The following is a 19854-nucleotide window of genomic DNA, read 5'->3' on the forward strand; positions in this document are numbered from 1 at the left end:
ACGGACGGACATGAGTTACACGGAATCCCCGAGGCCAGAGTTACTCAGGAAATGACAGAGGCTGCAGGCCGAATTTGGGGTGCTGACTACAGGCATGGCTGTAGAGCAGCTTAGAAAGGTAAAAGGCGCGATTTATGAGCATGGGGAGAAGGCCAGTAGAATGCTTGCGCAACAACTAAGGAAGAGGGAAATGGCTCGGGAAATAGGGAGAGTAGTGGATGGGGAGGGTAATCTAGTGGGAGACCCGGCAGGGCTGAACAAGGTCTTTAGGGACTTTTATAGGAAGCTGTACACTTCGGAACCACCCGGGGGACAGGGACAGGGACGGGGGACGGGGGACCGGGGGGGGGGGGGGGGGGGGGGGGGGGGGGGGGGAGGCTTGTGGGTCATACAGGCCGATATCCTTGATCAACGTAGATGCCAAGTTACTGGTCAAGATCTTGGCGACCAGAATTGAGGACTGTGTGCCGGATGTAATTGTGGAGGACCACACCAGGTTTGTAAAGGGAAGGCAGCTGGTGGCCAACCTAAGAAGGCTGCTCAATGTGATTATGATGCCCCCGGAGAGTCGGGAGGTAGAGATAGTGGTAGCCATGGATGCTGAAAAGGCTTTTGACCAGGTCGAGTGGGATTATCTGTGGGAGGTACTCGGACGGTTCGGGTTCGGGGCGGGGTTCATCGACCGGGTTAGGCTATTATATCAGGACCCGGAGGCGAGTGTAAGGACGAACAGATGACATTGGATGACTTTAGACTGCACCGTGGGACAAGACAGGGCTGCCCTCTCTCCCCACTGTTGTTTGTGCTGGCCATAGAGCCGCTGGCAATTACACTGAGAGCTTCCAGGGCTGGAAAGGGCTGGTCCGGGAGGGAATGGAACATAGAGTCTTGTTATATGCAGACAATGTACTCTTATATATATCGGACCCAATGGTGGGGATGGACAGTATTATGGAAATCCTGAGGGAATTTGGCAGGTTCTCAGGATATAAATTGAACATGGCTAAGAGCAAGATGTTTGTAATTCAGGCGAGGGGAGAGTAAGCTGAAGGGGTTGCCGTTCAGGCTAGTGGGGGAGAGTTTCCGATATTTGGGAATTCAGGTGGCACGGGACTGGGGCAGGTTGCATCAGCTCAATCTGTCCCGACTGGTGGAATGAGTGAGGGAGGAGCAGAGGAGAAGGGGGGCTGGCGTTGCCGAACTTCAGCAATTACTACTGGCCGACCAACATAGCGATGATAAGGAAATGGATGGTGGGTGTGGGGTCGGTTTGGGAGCGGGTGGAGGCTGCTTCGTGCAGGGACACTAGATTGGCAGCCCTGGTCACGGCGCCTCTGCTGCTTCCGCTGGCACGGTACTCCACCAGCCCGATAGTGGTGGCGGCTCTTCGGATCTGGGGCCAGTGGAGGAGGCATGTTGGGGAGGTAAGAGCATCAGTGAGGACCCCAAGCTGCGGCAACCACCAATTTGCCCCGGGGAACATGGACGGGGGTATCGACTGTGGAGGAGGGCGGGGATTGTGAGGATGGGGGATCTGTTGCTGGAAGGGAGCTTTCCGAGCGAGGGCGCTGGAGGAGAAGTTTGGGCTGGCGAGAGGGAATGACTTTAGATACTTGCAGGTGAGGGATTTTGTACGCAGACTGGTGCCGTCCTTCCCACATCTCCCGCCGAAGGGGAGGCAGGGCAGGGTAGTTTCTCGGGGGGAGGTGGGAGAGGATAGAGTTTCAGACGTCTACAAGGAACTAATGGGAGCTGAGGATACGCAGACCGAGGACCTGAGGCTTAAGTGGGAAGAGGAGCTCGGGGGGGAGATGGAGGACGGTATTTGGGCAGAAGCCCTGAGCAGAGTAAACACGACCGCAACATGCGCCAGGCTCAGCCTGATCCAGTTTAAGGTCGTGCATTGGGCCCACATGACGGGGGCCCGGATCAACAGATTCTTCGGACTGGAGGACAAGTACGCTAGATGCGCTGGAGGGCCGGCTAACCATGTACACATGTTCTGGTTGTGCCCTAAACTCAGGGGGTATTGGCAGGGATTTGCAGATGTCATGTCCCGGGTGTTAAAAACTGGGGTGGTAATAAGCCCGGAGTTGGCAATCTTTGGGGTTTCAGAGGACCCGGGAGTCCAGGAAGAGAGGGAGGCTGATGTTCTGGCCTTTGCTTCCCTGGTAGCCCGGCACCGAATACTGTTAGCATGGAGGGGCTCAAACCCCCCGAGGGCTGAGGCATGGCAATCAGATATGGCGAGCTTTCTTGGCCCAGAGAAAGTCAAGTTCACCTTGAGAGGTTCGCTACTAGGATTCGCTCGAAGGTGGCAGCCATTTATTGACTTCTTCGCAGAGGAGTAAGCGTCAGCGGGGAGGGGCTATGGTAAAATAGAGTAGAGTAAGGGGATATTGAGGCAGGACCATGCGTGAACAGAACCATGGTTTGCACTATGTTTAGAACATAGAACAACGAACAGTACAGCACAGAACAGGCCCTTCGGCCCTCAATGTTGTGCCGAGCCATGATCACCCTACTCAAACCCACGTATCCACCCTATACCCATAACCCAACAACCCCCCCCACTTAACCTTACTTTTTTATTAGGACACTACGGGCAATTTAGCATGGCCAATCCACCTAACCCACACATCTTTGGACTGTGGGAGGAAACCGGAGCACCCGGAGGAAACCCACGCACACAGGGGGAGGACGTGCAGACTCCACACAGACAGTGACCCAGCTGGGAATCGAACCTGGGACCCTGGAGCTGTGAAGCATTTATGCTAACCACCATGCTACCCTGCTGCCCCTATTTTTTTTAAAAGAATAGATGGGTCTGTAGTTGGCTTGTTTTTTATTACAATATAGAACACAGAGGCTTCCCCGTCTGTCATGTTTAATTTGTGTTTAATTTGTGTATTGACTTCTTTTTTTTTGTACTGTACAATGTCACTTTTTCTATATGCCTAAAATACCTCAATAATATTGTTTGTTAAAAAAAATAGGGTTTGGCGCCTGAAGGAGTCGTAACAGTTAATTTATTGAATTATTGTCTTCAAAATGTAACAATGCAGAACTGGGTACTTTATAAATTATTCAGATGTTTCCATGAAACACAAATGGCAATAGAGTCAAAATTAAGGTTAATTGAAGTCAGGAAAAATATGTGAAATTATTTCTTGGCACAGATGGAAGCATTGACTACTACAGCCCTAAAAGTCAGCTTGTTTTCAATAGGTTAACAGTTTCAAAATTCCCAAATCAAATCAATTTAATAAAAATTATTTTAATATCAGTTCAATCTTTAAATCTTATGGGTTTACTTTTTCAACAAGCAACAAGAATTTCAAGAGCAAGAACAAAGAGTCTGATGACAGATGAAGCAGGGAATCTTTCATCTTTTTGTAGTTATTTCATCCCAAGGGTTAGTGTGGAAGGAAATATTTAACTGATGGCTAATCAAGGCCACAATTCACAATGTTTTAGAAAGAACACACAGCTTTCTACAATGGACAGTTTCGTCTTCAAATAAAGTGACTGAATTCAGGAATGCCATGGGCTGGATTCTCCATTATTGGAACTATGTCCCCACGCCAGCGTCAAAACGGTGGAGTCTCACACCAGAAACACTGGCATGAAATGGACACGAGTTCCTAGCTCTGCAGGGGGCTAGCAGGGACCCAGCGTCGATCTAGCAGCTTTTGCTGCAGATACGGGCCCTCGCACTTCCGGGCCGTATGGCCACGCATGCGCATGGTGGCGGCCTCCAACAGCCGCGCCGTGCTTCATAGCGGACTCAGATAGCAGAGCTGGACCCAAAAAAGAAAGCCCCCGATCGGCCGTGCGCCCGACCCTCAACGCCCGCACAAACATTCTCCGGCCGCCTATAAACCCCCTACTGGCCCCCCGACCAGGGCGGCTGCGGATAGGCGAGTATCCCGACCGGCTGGACCAGGCGGAGCAGGCCTCTGGCAATGGCCCCAGATAGGTCGCAGGCTGTGCGGTATACTCCCCGAGTAGGCCGCTTCTCAGGGCCTGCCGAATCGGGGAACCGGCGTGGTCCCGATTCCTTGCAGGAAATTGGATTCTCCGACCCCACACCGGCCGCGATTTTGGCAGCGGGGTGCGGAGGATCCAGCCCCATATTCTAGATCGCGCCAACTATCCGATGCAAAAAATCTGGATTTACTTGGGGTTATCTTGTATTTTAACTTAAAACTAAGTCAGAACCCTCCATAATAATAATTCAGTTAGATTTATGCAGGGAGTATTTTTTGTTGTATTAGGCCTGACAAACACCTGAGACAAGAGCAAAATATGCAAAATAGACATAAATGTATGTTTTCCACTGCTAGAATCAATAGCCAGCGTGGAATGTATAACTGCCGATCTGGAGAGTGAGCTGAGAATCTCCTCCACGAGGGTTCTGATGACAAGTTACCGACTTGAAACATTAACTCTGTTTCTGTCTCCACAGGTGCTGCCTGACCCCCTAAATGTTTCAAACATTTTCTGTTTTCAATTCCACAACACTGCCCAATTAGTACAACATGTGATCTTCTGGCCAGAATTTTATATTGGATTGAAGTGTGCCCACAAAATGGGCAAGGGCTCAATTTACATATTAAAATCAATGTCAATAGCACGATAATAAGCATTAATGTGATTTCCCCATTGTTTTGTGGGCAATTAGTTATGTGCTCAACCATCCATAAAAAATGGGTACTGAAGGCCAACAACACCACTTTACATTGTGCCTTTACCATAATAAACTATCCTGAGGAACTTCACAGGAGCATTATAAAACAAAATTAGACACTGAGCCACATCAGGCAATAAGAGGGCAGATGGCCAAAGTGGCATTTTTAAGCGGTATCTTAAAGGGAGAAAGAGAAGAAAAGGCAGAAAAGTTTAGGGAGGGAATTCCTGAGTTTAGGACCAAGGCACTGAATTCGCAGTTACCACTGCTGAAGTGATTAAAATTGGGGATGCTCAAAAGGCCAGAACTGAAGAGTGCAGAAATCTCGGAGGATTGTAAGGCTCGAGGAGATTACTGAGATAGGAAGGGATGAGACCGTGGGTGGAATTGAAGACAGGGATGAGAATTTTAAAATCAAGGCGATGTGTGACCTGGCGTCAAAGCGAGCACAGGGCTAATGGGGGAAGGGAATTTGGAGTGAGTAAGGACACAATCAGCAAAGTTCTGGATGGTTTCAAGTTTATGGACAATAGAATGTGGGAGACCAGCTGAGGGTTCGTTGGAATAGTCAAGTCTTGAGGTTACAAAGGCATAAATTTCAGCAACACATCCCCTGAGGCACTGGTACGGTTTTGCAATGTTACTGAGGTGAAACAGGCTGTCTTAGTTGCAGATCTGTAGCCAGAAGCTCGCCTCAGGGTCAAATGAGATGCCAACTCCATTGAGCCTGTTAAAAAAAACTATTTCCCCTCTACACCGCCCACCTTCACTCCACGCACCCCACTGATACTGAAATCTTTATTTATGTCTTTGTCATCGCCAAACTAGATTATTCCAATGATCTCCTTCTATTTCTCTCAACTCTACACTATTTAAAAGCTAACTAATCCAAATCTTCACTGCCCACATCCTATTCCAGGGTATGCCCCCCTTCCATTCCCCCTGGGTTCATCAACCTTCACTGGTTCCTTATTCCTCATGCATTCATATCAAAATCTTTGTCCGCATCTACAAATAACACTGGTGGTGTCACTCACCTATATCTCTGTGAATACCTTCATGCCCCACCTTCACACACATGCCCTCAGCTCTTCCAATTTTGGTGTCTTTTGGATCCATTTTCCCTCAACTCCCCCTTCAGGACAATATCTAGGCTTGGGCTGACAAGTGGCAAGTAACATTTTCACTGTACAATGACCATCTACAACAAAAGAAAATCTAACCATCACTTCTTGACATTAAATGGCATTGCCATCGCTGAATCCCCCACTCTCAATATCCTGGGGGTCACCATTGACCAGAAACTGAACTGGATGAGACATATAAATACTGTGGCTACTAAGGCACAAGTCAAGAGTATGATGGAATATTCTCCACTTGACTGGCTGAGTGCAGTTCCAACAACACACAATAAGCTGGTCATTATCCAGATCAAAGCAGCCCGCTTGATTGCTGCACCTTCCACAAATATTAACTCCCTCCATCACCAACACACAGTGGCAGCCGTGTGTACCACCTACAAGATGCACTGCAGGAACTCACCAAGGCTCTTCCAAACCCACAACTGCTACCATCTAGAAGGACAAGGGCAGCAGACACATGGGAACTCCATCCACCTGGAGGTTCCTGTCCAAGTCACTCACCATCCTGACTTGGAAAAATGTAATTTCCTAACTGTCGCTCGGTTAGAATCCTGGAACCACCTCCCTAACAGCACTGTTGATGTACCTACACCACATGCACTGCAGCGGTTCAAGAAGGCAGCTCATCATCAACTTCACAAGGGCATTTAGGGATTGGCAATAAAAGCTGGTCTAACCAGCAAAGCCCACATCCCAAGAATGACTGCAAAATAGCTGGATTGTCTTTTGCAATTTCAGCTGTACACTTTGGGGCCTACTTGTCAAATTCCTCTGCCTTGTTATGGCTCTCAAATTTCAAAACATTTCCTGGAAAATTGCTTTTTTAATCTTCACTTCATAACTCGACTACTTCCTCCTCCTTCAGCTTGGGATATGTTAGGCAGAATCTTATGCCCTCCTCGTTGGTGAGTTTGGTGGTGAGGAGGCATTTAATCAGGTGGGAGGGTGGCAAGTTGGGACCTGCTTAAGTCTGTTGTGCGAAGGCCCATGGACAGACTACCCATCCCGCCGCCAACTGAAGCCAATCAATGCCCATTTAAGGTCATGATTCTGTCACTGCTGATATTAAGCCAGTGCCAGCTGGGAGCTCAACATGTTGGAGTACAACAAGCAAACCCAAGCATGTTTGTTTGCAGACTCTTGGAGCAAAGGTGGGGGTTGAGGGGGGGCCTCATTCAAATGCATCTGTGCCACATGATGATCAACCCAGCATTTGGGATGGGGAGGGCTTCACTGAAAGCCAACCGCCACCTCCTTACTGCCAACCCCCAACACCCAGCCACTGTGACATACTTCCTGAGACCCCCTTCCTGCCATCACTCACCTGTGCCTGGGTTCCTCCTCAATTCACGGCCTTGGGTCAATGTAGCTCTCATAGCAGCCACCACCTCCCTGGTGGCACTGATGGGTAGGGAAGAGCTGCTGACCTCTCATTGGCCTCACTGCTGGCCTGTCAAGTGCCTGAGTGGCACAAGATGGGGCAGGCCTTTCTGAAAAGAGGCAACGTGAAGCTCTCACCAGTTCTCCAGCCAGAGGCTGCGATCCCTTTACAAGATTCTGCATATCACATCAAAGGCATTAAGTGCAAGTTATTGTTGAAATGTTGGATCTTTCAGAGAAATATTTTTGACTAGAATTTAACTGTGTATTGTAGGATTACTCATTGTCAGGTTGGCACGGTAGCACAATGGTTAGCACTGTTGCTTCACAGTGCCCGGGTCCCAGGTTCGATTCCCGGCTTGGTTCACTGTCTGTGTGGAGACTGCACATTCTTCCTGTGTCTATGAGGGTTTTCTCCGGGTGCTCCGGTTTCCTCCCACAAGTCCCGAAAGATGTGATTGTTAGGTGAATTAGACATTCTGAATTCTCCCTCAGTGTACCCGAACAGGCGCCAGAATGTGGCGACTTGGGGATTTTCACGGTAACTTCATTGCCGTGTTAATGTAAGCCTACTTGTGAGACTAAAGATTATTATTATTTTTTGCTGCAGGGATATTGTTGTGATTTTGGTACTGAACCAGGAAAGTCTTGCGTTTAAATCCTATCATGGCAATTTGTGAAACTGAATTCAATGGGCATGAAATGTATTTGCGAAGCACGGCTAAAGGCCTCCTGAGCTTCCCAGGGAAAGGCTGTGTAACAGCTGGCTGCTACCTCTGCAAACTGTGCACCATTCTCCAAGGGCATGGGTACATGCAGAATTGATTTGGCATTATCCTGATATCACACAGCCAGCAGCTGTGACACCACCAAATTCGGACAATGCATATCCAGGTAGCACTTGTGTTGTTTAGTAGTGCAAAAATAAGTGTGAAGCAACAAGTTGCACCCTGAAGCAGCATTATTTAAATGGTCAGATACCCTGATTGAAGTTGTTACATTTTTGAAATGTTTCTATTACAAAGGGGTGATTTTTAGCCTGCAATAGCCGTCAGTGAGAACGGCAGCGGGGGCTTAAAATCCGGAGAGAATCGCAAAACGTGATTCTCCCCGGTGAGATCGGGATTTGCAATTTTCATCTCTCCTCACTGGTGGGGTAACGTGGGACATGCCACGTAAACTTCATTGTAATACATTAGGAAGTCATTGGTGAGCGCTCTCTCCAGACCTTCCCCCCTCACTGAATATTCACCTGGCGCTGGCGTGACGTCTCGCCGGTGCCATTTACAACAGGTCTATAAAAGCGTGAACCTGGCCGCCTCACCTCCGAGGGGAGTTATTGGGATGGGGGCTGGGGTTCAATCTCTCAATCTCGGGGAAGGGCTCGCTAGCAGGCCTTACCTTCCCTTCATTTCAGGGAGCCCCTTGCTTTCAGGAGATCTGGAGGCTGGCATGCAGGCTTTGTTCACTGTGTCTTCCTTACTGGCCTTGTGGCCAATTCACCACTGAGGGAGTGCCCGTCTTTAGTGGGAACTGGAAAGTGGGTGGGAGGAAGTGAGTACTGAGCGTCAGCACCGGGAGCAAACTGTGAGGTTCCTGGGTGGGGGTCCATGAGAAGCCAGGCTGCAAGGGCAGAATGGGGGACTCAGGAATGGGTTGCATCGCTGCCACGAGGCATGAAGATCCTCGGCTTTGTGGGGGGGCGGTGGGGGGGGGGGGGGGGGGGTGGCAACTGTACTGAGAGTAGAACCCCACACTCAGGCAGCACTGTGAAGACAAAGGGGAGAATCTGGATAGTGCGTCGCTCACATGTAGGATTGTCAGATGGGCTGGACACAGCCAGGGTCTCCCTAAGGGAAGGCCTTGGGCTGCCCTCCTGCCAATCCTCTTCCCTTCGGTATCCTGGGGGCCCCTGTGCACCACATTGGGATAGAGGGGCAGCTGGAGTAAGATACAGAAGCCCCGCCGTCCTCTGGTGCTGACACTTGTGGATTCCCATAGTGCCTGCACCATGCAATTGGAGCCCTGTACTATGGAGCTCATGCCCTCAGCCAGTTTCGTGGAGCAGCACGTTCTCCAGGTAACCAGAGAGCAGACTAGATGTGGTAATGTGCAATCAGACAGGATGAATTTTTTTTTTTTAAATAATTTTTATTGAAAAATTTTGATTGACCAAGTTACCTATCTCTAAGCCAGGAAGTCCAGAAAAGGCTGCCATCGTTTATAGAACCCTTGTATTGACCCTCTCAGGGCAAATTTGACCCTTTACAATTTTATAAATCCCGCCATGTCACTGATCCAGGTCTCCACGCCTTGCATCTTTCCACTGTAGCAGAATCCTTCGACGGGCTACTAGGGACGCAAAGGCCAGGACTCCGGCCTCTTTCGCCTCCTGCACTCCCGGCTCTACCGCAACTCCAAAAATCGCGAGTCCCCACCCTGGTTTGACCCTGGATCCAACCACCCTCGACACCGTCCCCGCCACCCCCTTCCAGAATTCTTCCAGTGCTGGGCATGCCCAGAACATATGGGCGTGGTTCGCTGGACTCCCCGAACATCTGGTGCACCTGTCCTCACCCCCAAAGTACCTACTCATCCTAGTCACGGACATGTGGGCCCGGTGCAGCACCTTAAATTGGATGAGACTAAGCCTCGCACATGAGGAGGAAGAGTTGACTCTCTCCAAGGCATCCGCCCAAGTCCCGTCCTCTATCTGCTCCCCGAGTTCCTCCTCCCATTTAGCCTTCAGCTCCTCCACTGACGACTCCTCCACCTCCTGCATTACCTTATAGATGTCAGACACCTTCCCCTCTCCGACCCACACCCCCGAAAGCACTCTGTCCATCGTCCCCTGCGAGGGCAGCAAAGGGAATCCCTCTACCTGTCGCCTGGCAAACGCCTTTACCTGCAGGTATCTGAACATGTTCCCTTGGGGAAGGCCAAATTTATCTTCCAGTTCCCCCAGGCCCGCAAACCTCCCGCCAATAAACAGGTCCCTCAATTTGCTGATGCCCGCCCTTTGCCACCCCCTGAATCCTCCATCCGTGTTCCCCGGGATGAACCGATGGTTGCCACCCCGTGGAGCTTCCATCGAGCCCCCTGTTTCCCCCCGATGCTGTCTCCACTGCCCCCAGATTCAGACAGGATGAATTAATGACCTCATAGTGAAGGCACCTCTTGGTAGCAGTGATAATAAAATGATTGAATTTCACATTCAGTATGATGGAGTGAAGAATGGAACTATGACTAGGGATTTCAACTTAAACAAGGGAAATTATGACAGCATGAAGGCAGAGCTGGCTAAAGTGAACATTTGGTTAAGGAATAGGTCAGTATTGATGCAGTGATAGACATTAAAGGAGGTATTTCAGAATGCTCTGAAAAGTTACATTCCAGTGACAATGAAAGGCTCTAAGAGGAGGGTGCACCATGCATGTTTAACTAAAGAAGTTAAATGTCAAATTGAAAGATATAGGGCTGGATTCTCCATTTTCGATACTAAGTGCTGACGCTGGGACTGAATCGTGAGTGTTCTACGTCTCCGAAAGCGTGCCGGTCCCACAGCAATTCAGGACACGTTGATGGGCTAGTGCCAGCACCACGTGCAACTAGTGCAATTCCAATGCATACAGGCCTGTAATACGATGGGGTCGGGATCAGAACTGGAGAGCCTGACAAGCAGGAGCTGTATATAAGCACTCCACTCCCCACACACCCTCATCCCAGCCAAGAAGATGGCATTGGTTGTGCTGGAGCATGCCAATCCTGTTTATGGATCGGCAGGGGTCAGATAGTACTGAGGGGGTTGGCCTAGGGAGGCACCCGTATGACCCATGGCTCTAAGTTCACAGTGAGCAGTCAGTGGCGTGCGCTGCCGGTTGGCTACCTTGCAGGCTGCAGTAATGGTGGTCCACACCAGGGCACCCTGATCCCACGGCCCACCTCCTGGCCACCCCCTGCTAGTTCCCCCCCGGCCCTCGCAGACACCCCACCGGCCAGCAGCACAAATCAGCACACTATTGCGATGTTGGACACTTTTTGTACCCCTTCTCCCTCAGCACCATGATGCCCGGTTCTGGATTTTCAATACCACAACTGAACCTCACCATCAGTAATTCTGCCTGGCGGAGGTGGAGCATCATGGGAGGCCCAGAGAATGCCAGGTCGGGCCCATTAATGATATGCCAACGGTCTTTACTGTATAATTTGCATGCCCACGCCAGCATGCAGCGTGGAACAAATTCACGCAGTTATCAAGGCACCGGAGCATGGCATTCCTCTAGGTGCCCGGCACCGGCCTCGATTTCCAGCTGACACATGATTCTCCGCTGATCGCATTTCCCAATTCCAGCATCATTGGACAGAGAATCCTGCCCATAGCTTAGAATTCCGTAATGGTGAATGGTAAGTCAGAAGATTGGTCAGAATGTAAAGAACAGCAAAGAATGACTAAAAGATTAATGAGGAAGGAGAAAGGAGCACGAGAGAAAGCTAGCTAGAAATATAAAAACAGATCATTTGAAATTCTACAGGTATTTAAAAAGAAATAAAGTAAGTAAAGTGGTTGTTTGTCCTATAGAGCGAGAGAATAGGGAATTAATAATAGAAAATAAGAAAATGATAAATGAACTGAACAGATATTTTGCATTTGTCCTCACTGTGGAGGATAGAAATAACATCCCAGAAATAATTGTGAATTGGGAGGTGAAAGGAAGGGAGGAAATCAAAACATTACAATCACCAGAGAAAGGGTACAGAGAAAATTATTAGAACTAAAAGCTGACAAGTCCCCAGGTTCTGAGGGACTTCACCCTCAGGTCTTACAAGAAGTAATTGTTGAGATAGTCGATGCATTGGTTTTAATTTTCAAAAATTTCCTAGAATCTGATAAAGTTCCATCAGATTGGAAAATAGGGAATATGTCTAGGGCCAGCTACAGGCCAGTTAGCTTAAAGTCCTTTAAAGGAAAAATTATGATTTTAAAAAAAATTTAATTTAATTTTTATTTTAGAGTATCCAATAATTTTTTTCCAATTAAGGGGCAATTTAGCGTGGCCAATCCACCTACCTTGCACATCTTTGGGTTGTGGGGTTGAAACCCACACAGACATGGGGAGAATGTGCAAACTCCACAAGGGCAGTGACCCAGGGTCGGGATTTGAACCCGGGTCCTCAGCGCCACAGTCCCAGTGCTAACCACTGCGCCACATGCCGCTCCAAAATCTATTTTTAAGGAGGTTATTGCAGAGTACTTAGAAAAATCTTTGTGCAGTCAAGCAGAATCAACATGGTTTTGTGAAATGGAAATCCTGTTTGACTAATTTATTGGTGTTCTTTGAGGAAGTAACAATCAACATGGATCAAAGGGAAACCAGTGGATGTGCTGTACTTAGATTTCCAGAAGGTATTTGATAAGGTGCCACATCTAACGTTACAGTGGAAAATAAGAGATCATTGTGTAGGCAGTAGCATATTAGTGTAGGCCGAGGATTTGTTAGCTAACAGACATAAATGGGTAATTTTTGAGATGGCAAAATGTGACGAGTGGAGTTCCACAGGGGTTAGTGCTATTTTCACTGTTTACAATTTATGGATAAAGGGACCAAATGTATGGTTTCCAAATTTGGTGATGACACAAAGGTAGATAGAAAAGCAAATTATGAAGAGTATGTGTACAAGGTGATGAGAGGCATGGATATAGTGGATAGCCAGAGACTTATCCCCAGGGCGGAAATGGCTGTCACGAGGGGACATAGTTTTAAGGTGATTGGAAGAAGGTATAGGGGATATGTCAGAGGTAGGTTCTTTACACAGAGAGTGGTGGGATGTGGAATGTCATTAGGGACATTTAAGCGACTCTTGGACAGTCACATGGACAGCAGTAAATTAAAGGGGTGTAGGTTAGGTTGATCTTAGATTAGGATAAATGGTCGGCACAACATAGTGGGCCGAAGGGCCTGTACTGCGCTGTACTGCTCTATGTTCTACGTGAAAGTCACTGTAGTCCCTGAGGACCATAGGCTGCTCTCCCCTTTTAAGAGAGAGCTGAATGGTGATGATTTAACCTGAGGGGCACTGCACTTCAGGCGAGGTTAAGAAGGCGGGGCCTTCATAGCTAACCTCAGCCCATACGGAAATTGAATCCATGCTGCTGGTAACACTCTGCATGACAAACCAGGTGCCAGCCAACTGAGCCAACCCACCCCCATGATGGAAGGAGCCTGCAAAGGGATAAATAACTAGCGGTTGGAGTATGACGTGGGAAAATGTGAGCTTCTCCACTCGGCAGGAAGAATAGAAAAGTAATATACAGTACTATTTAAATAGAGAGAGATTATGGAACTCTGAGGCACAGAGGGATCTGAGTATCCTGGTACATGAATCACAAAACATTAATATTCAGCTATAGCAGATGAGTAGGAAGACAAATGGAATATTATCATTTATTGCAAGGGGAGTGGGATATAAAAGTAGTGATGTTTTTCTACAGATATACAGGGCCTTGGGGGGACCACTTCTGACGTATTGTGTTTAGTTTTCGTCTCCTTTTTCACGAAAGGATATAAATGTGTTCGAAACAGTTCAGAGAAGGCTCACCCGACTGATGCCTGGGATGAGGATTTATATCATGAGAAAGGTTGGACAGGTTGGGCCTGTATCTATTGCCGTTTAGAAGAAGGAGATAGGGTGGGATTCTCCGTTCCCCGATGCCGATTCCGTAATCGGCAATCGAGCAGACAATCCCTTTTTACAATTGTATTGGGGCGGCGGCTGTTTTCACATGCTCCGCCCCTCCAAAACAACGTAATCGAGGAGCACTCCGCACGCCATTGGGACGGCCTCATGATATCACCAGAAGGCCCTCCCCCGATGGGCCGAGTTCCCGGCCTCGCAGTGGTCTCAGCAGTCGGGAACCCGACGTGGTGTCTGTGGACTGTGTGTTCCTACCTTATGCCTCTACTCAACTCCCAGCACGCCCCATCCTGCTACCTGGTATAATGGGTAAGCTGCTGATGGTGTGACTATCTTCTCAGGATCTTCTGGGCTGGATTCTCTGATTTTCACGCAATGTCTGGAAGATCCGTGGCATTTTACGTCAAAAAAAGCGGCGCCGTCACAGCACCGATCCTCCGACTGGTGAGGGGCTAGCAGCCACGCCACATAAAACGCACAGCCTTCCCAAAATAAATGGCCAAAGAATTGCCAGGTCCGTGGCCACAGATGCACACGGTGACGACCTACAGGGGTCGCGCCGTACAACATGCGCGGACCCGACCTGCCAGATGGTATCCCCTGGACACACCCTTGCCACCTCCTGGCCACCCCCACTAGTCCCCCCAGCCCTTGCCGAAGCCCCCCTTGCCAGCAGCACAGTCTGCAGCCGCCACACCGGGTTCCCGACAGCTGAAACCACACGTCCCCTGCGTGGTCGGGAACTCGGCCCATCAAGGGTGGAGCATCGTGGGATGGTCTTCAGGTGACGTCCTGAGGCCGTCCCAACGGCACGCAGCGTGTTCCTCAATGACCCTGTTTCAGAGGGGCGGAGTATGCAAAAACAGGCACCACCCCCGATTCTCTGCCCGATCACCACACCTCAGGCGAGGTTGAGAAGGCAGGGCTTCTTCCATTTTCTAGCTGTTAGCATGAAAGGCAAGAGGACTGTGGAGATGAATCATTTTCTTACAAGAAAGAGATGGTCAGAGACAAATGACTAGGCAGAATACCTACTGGCCAGGATCTCACATCTGAATTTGCTGGAAAGAACTGCTCAGGATAGTTCCGGGCAGGACAGAGCAGTGCTAGTGTTAGCTCTGGAACTCCTCTAGTTAACTGCCTAAAGAAGAAACTTAACTTGGGAATAAAGCAGTATAAAGATGATTTCATGAGATATGGTTTTGCCAATTGTGCCAATGCAAATAAGGATGCAAGGCCAATGTCTGTTATATGTAGGAAATTACTGGGAAATGAGAAGAGAATTTTCAGATTTTGAAAAAGAAGAGGTACCGGGTGAAATATTCGTTCTGAGATTAAGCCCCCAGAGTCAGTTATTAACTTACAGTTGTCTCCAAATGAAAAAACTACACTACTGTACCTGACCTGCGATAGCACATTAAAAGCATGCCATGAGGCCGTCAGCATTCTGGAGTAGTATCCCGCAGGAATATTCAGTGCTGAGCCAAACAGTATCTGAGTTCTCAGTATCGGATCAGTCGCAGGCAGACACTGTTCTAAGTTGATTAAAGCCACGGTTTACTTCTACTCTTGTCTCGAGTGAATTGTTGGTCGCATCAATTTAATCAACTTCAACGCAACTATGGAATCGGCCCTCAAACCTGACCAATTTGAACTCGATCCACAGGCCGCGGAGGCGAAATAAATTTTTTCGCACTGGCTCCGCTGCTTCAAGCCCTATCTCGCAGCCTTCTCCACGCCTTCCATCACAGACAGACAGAAGCTGAGCCTCCTCCACGCATGGATGAGCCATCAAATCTCTGTTCAACTTGACGAGGCCTCCTCCTACGCAGACGCCCTCGCGATGCTCGAACGCCTCTATGTACGGCCCATGAACGAGGTCTATGCGCAACACATCCTCACCACTCGCCGCCAGCATCCCGGGGAATCGCTAGAATACTACTTACGTGACCTCAATGTCCTTGCACACAGCTGCAACTACCAGGCCGTTACGGCCACTCAACATATGGAACCCGCCGTCCGAGACATCTACGTGGCGGGAGTCCAGTCCAACTACATGAGACAGCCCTGGACCTGGATCTGACAGTAAAGTTAGCCTCCTCTCTGGAAGTAGCATTCCAGAGCCCTAACGCATTCCCAGCTGACCACGCGACCCCCTCGTGGACCCCCGACCAAAGACTACCCCAGGCCTGTGCCACACGGCCGCCCGTCCATCATGGGGGGCTACCCTGCCATTTCTGCGGCCAGTCCCAACACCCCGGCAGCACTGCCCGGCCCATAATGCGAACTGCAGCAGCTGCGGGAGAAAAGGACATTTCGCCCAGATTCTTAGGGTCGCCGCCACCACCGGGCTCGTGGTAAACCTCTTAGGGGAGAGCGGCAACAGCGCCGTTACCATGGCACCCAGGCTCGTACCTCTACATGACGCCATCTCCATTCTTTTCCACGCCGCCCCTCCCTCCTCCATCACCCATTTACGCACCATTGACACATTGGCCGCCCAATAGTACCCCAAAAGGTTGAGCAGCGCCAGCCCGCCTCTATCCCTCCCTCGCTCCAGGAACACCCTCTTCACTCTCGGAGTCCCATGTGCCCACACAAAGCTCAAAATACTGCTAGTCACTCTCCTAAAGAAGGCCCTGGGGATAAAGATGGGCAGGCACTGAAAGAGGAACAAGAACCTCGGAAGCACCGTCATTTTGACGGACTACACCCTCCCCGCCAACGACAATGGCAGCATGTCCCACCTCTTGAACTCCTCCTCCATCTGATCTACAAGTCTGGCGAAATTATGTTTGTGAAGAGTCCCCCAGTCCCTGGCCACCTGCACCCCCAGGTACCTAAAGCTCTCCCCTGCCCGCCTAAGCGGGAGCCTACCAATTCCTTCCTCCTGGTCTCCAGGGTGCACCACAAACACCTCACTCTTGCCTAAATTTAGTTTATAACCTGAAAAGGTCCCAAACTCAGCTAGCAGCTCCATCACCCCCGGCATCCCTCCCACCGGGTCCGCCACATACAGTAACAGGTCATCGGCATACAACGACACCCTATGTTCCTCCCCACCTCGCACCAAACCTCTCCACCTCGCTGAATCCCTCAACGCCATCGCCAGCGGCTCGATTGCCAGTGCAAACAACAAGGGGGACAGGGGGCAACCCTGCCTGGTCCCTCGGTAAAGCCGGAAGTACTCCGACCTCCTCCCATTCGTGGCCATGCACGTCATCGGGGCCTCAAATAGCAGCCTTACCCATCTAATAAACCTTTCACCAAATCCAAACCTCCCCAACACCTCCCATAAGTACCCCCACTCCACTCTATCGAAGGCCTTCTCCGCATCCAGCGCCACCACTATCTCTGCCTCCCCCTCAATCACCGGCATCATAATGACATTCAGCAATCTCCGCACATTCGTGTTCAGCTGCCTTCCCTTCACAAAACCTGTCTGGTCCTCGTGCACAACCCCTGGCACACAGTCCTCTATCCTGGTGGCCAGGATTTTTGCCAGCACCTTAGCGTCCACGTTGAGGAGAGATATGGGCCTGTATGAACCACACTGCTGGGGGTCCTTGTCCCTCTTTAAAATTAACGAGATCAGCGCCCGTGACATCGTCGGGGGCAAAGTCCCCCCTTACCACGCTTCATTAAGTGTCCGCACCAGTAAGGGGCCCACTAGGTCCACAAACTTTTTATAAAATTCCACCGGGAACCCATCCGGCCCCGGTGCCTTCCCTGACTGCATCTGCCCGATCCCCTTAACTAGCTCCTCCAGCTCTATTGGCGCACCCAACCCCTCCACCTGCTCCTCCTGCACCTTTGGGAAAGAAAGCCCGTCGAGGAACCTTTCCATTCCCCTCCTCTCCCCCGTTGGCTCCAACCGGTACAGTTCCCCGTAAAAGTCCATGAAGACCTCATTCACCTCTACCCCCTTCCGCACCACATTCCCACTCTTGTCTCTCACTCCAGCAATTTCCTTTGCCGCATCCCGCTTGCGGAGCTGATGAGCCAGCATCCTACTCGCCTTTTCACCATGTTCGTACACTGCCCCTTGTGCCTTCCTCCACTGTGCCTCCGCCTTTCTAGTGGTTCATACTGTCGACTGCCCGCCCCAGGCCAGCACCCCCTGCCCAACCCAGTCCCCACAGCAACAACACCTCACCTCTGTCCCCCCAGCCCCCACCAGCTCCTTCCTGACCCTACCAGCAGCAACCCTTTCCCCTTTCCCCCCTCCCTTCCCCCCCCAGGCTAGAAACCCTCCTAGCCGCAAACCGTCCTCCATTGTACTTCCGTGGGTCAGCTAACTTCTGCTGACCCTGGAAACTCCCGCCAATAACTCGACCCCTCCCAAAGTGGGATCATCCCCCAATCTATCCCTCCTCCAGGCACCGCTCCAGCGCGGGGAAGAACCAGTTAAGGCCCAGCCTCCCCCCTTCATCGTCTCTACCCCCCAGCCCCGCAGCGCGGGAAACCAGAGGAAAGCCCGCGCTTTCGCACTGCCCCACCACACCCTTCTGATGCAGCTCCCAAATACCAGCCCCACTCCATACCCCCAACCCGACATAGAATACAACAAACCCCCCCAACCCTCCCCGCAAGATACAAAACTCAAACAATGCCCCACAGCAAAAAAAAAACATAACAGAACAACACCCCCATAAATAACCATATCAAAATTGCAAAAGTACAAAAAAAGAGAACACAGCAACAGCAGAATCCAGCAATAAAGTATTACAACCGACCCCGCAACCCCCAACCCCTAGTTCAAGTCCAGTTTCTCCGCCCGCACGAAGGCCCACGCCTCCTCCGGGGAATCGAAATAATAATGCCGGTCCAAATAAGTTACCCACAGGCGCGCAGGCTGCAACATTCCGAACGTTAACTTTTTCTTGTAAAGCACCTTTTTCGTCCGATTAAACCCGGACCGCCGCTTAGCCACCTCCGCACTCCAATCCTGGTAGATCCGTACTACCCCATTCTCCCAATTGCTGCTCTTCACCTTCTTGGCCCAGCGCAGCACACACTCCCGATCACTGAACCGGTGGAACCTCACCAGCACCGTACGCGGGGGTTCATTCTCCTTAGGCCTCCTGGCCAGTACTCTGTGTGCTCCCTCCAGCTCCAACGGCAGATGGAAAGACCCGGTCCCCACTAGCGAGTTCAGCATCGTAGCCACATAGGTTGTCAGGTCCGACCCCTCCACTCCTCTGGAGCTCCGCCGGCCACCATCTTGGATTCCTTCCCCCATTTTATCTGGGGAGCTGCTGCCGTTTTTTCCCCCTTTCCACTCCGAGATCGAGTCATGGACTGTGGGGAAAGTCAATCAGCACACCTTCTCCCACCGGGAGACGTCAAAAAATTTCCGGTTTGGGCTTTAAAAAGAGCTGAAAGGTCCGTTTAAAACGGGAGCTACTGACCTTGATTTTTGGCTGACTCCCGATCGCGATTCTGGCATCACTAGGGGCTTTTCGCAGTAACTTCATTGAAGCCTACATGTGACAATGAGTGATTATTATTACTGGATGGAGAATCCCACCTGAAGTGTGGCAGCCAGGACTAAATAACATGCTATTTGCATTTCCATTGGGGGGTGCTCTTCATCCCATGATTCAGAACATGCAAATAGATCAGCACCCTGCCGGCGAGAATTGGAAACAATTCCCTGTCCAGCAGTGGGATTTCGGGACTCTGAAGTGGATCCACTGCTCGGTAACAACGAGGAGAGGAGGGACATCCTTAGCTCCAGAGTGGGCCACAGGCTCAAGCCCACCCTTCTGAACTGTGCTTTGGGAGGTGGTGGCAGAGGCAGTCAGCACTGCTGGTCTCCCCTGAAGGAGGCAGCTGGTGATCCAGAGGGGCGAGGGTCACTGGTGAAGTCTCTCCCCTGAGTGGGGCAGACCATAGGCCATGGTGCAGGTGCCCTTTGGTTGGGGTGAGCTCTGCTGATCCCGTGCT

Source organism: Scyliorhinus canicula, chromosome 3 (genome assembly GCF_902713615.1).
Source record: "Scyliorhinus canicula chromosome 3, sScyCan1.1, whole genome shotgun sequence".
NCBI classification, from domain to species: domain Eukaryota; kingdom Metazoa; phylum Chordata; class Chondrichthyes; order Carcharhiniformes; family Scyliorhinidae; genus Scyliorhinus; species Scyliorhinus canicula.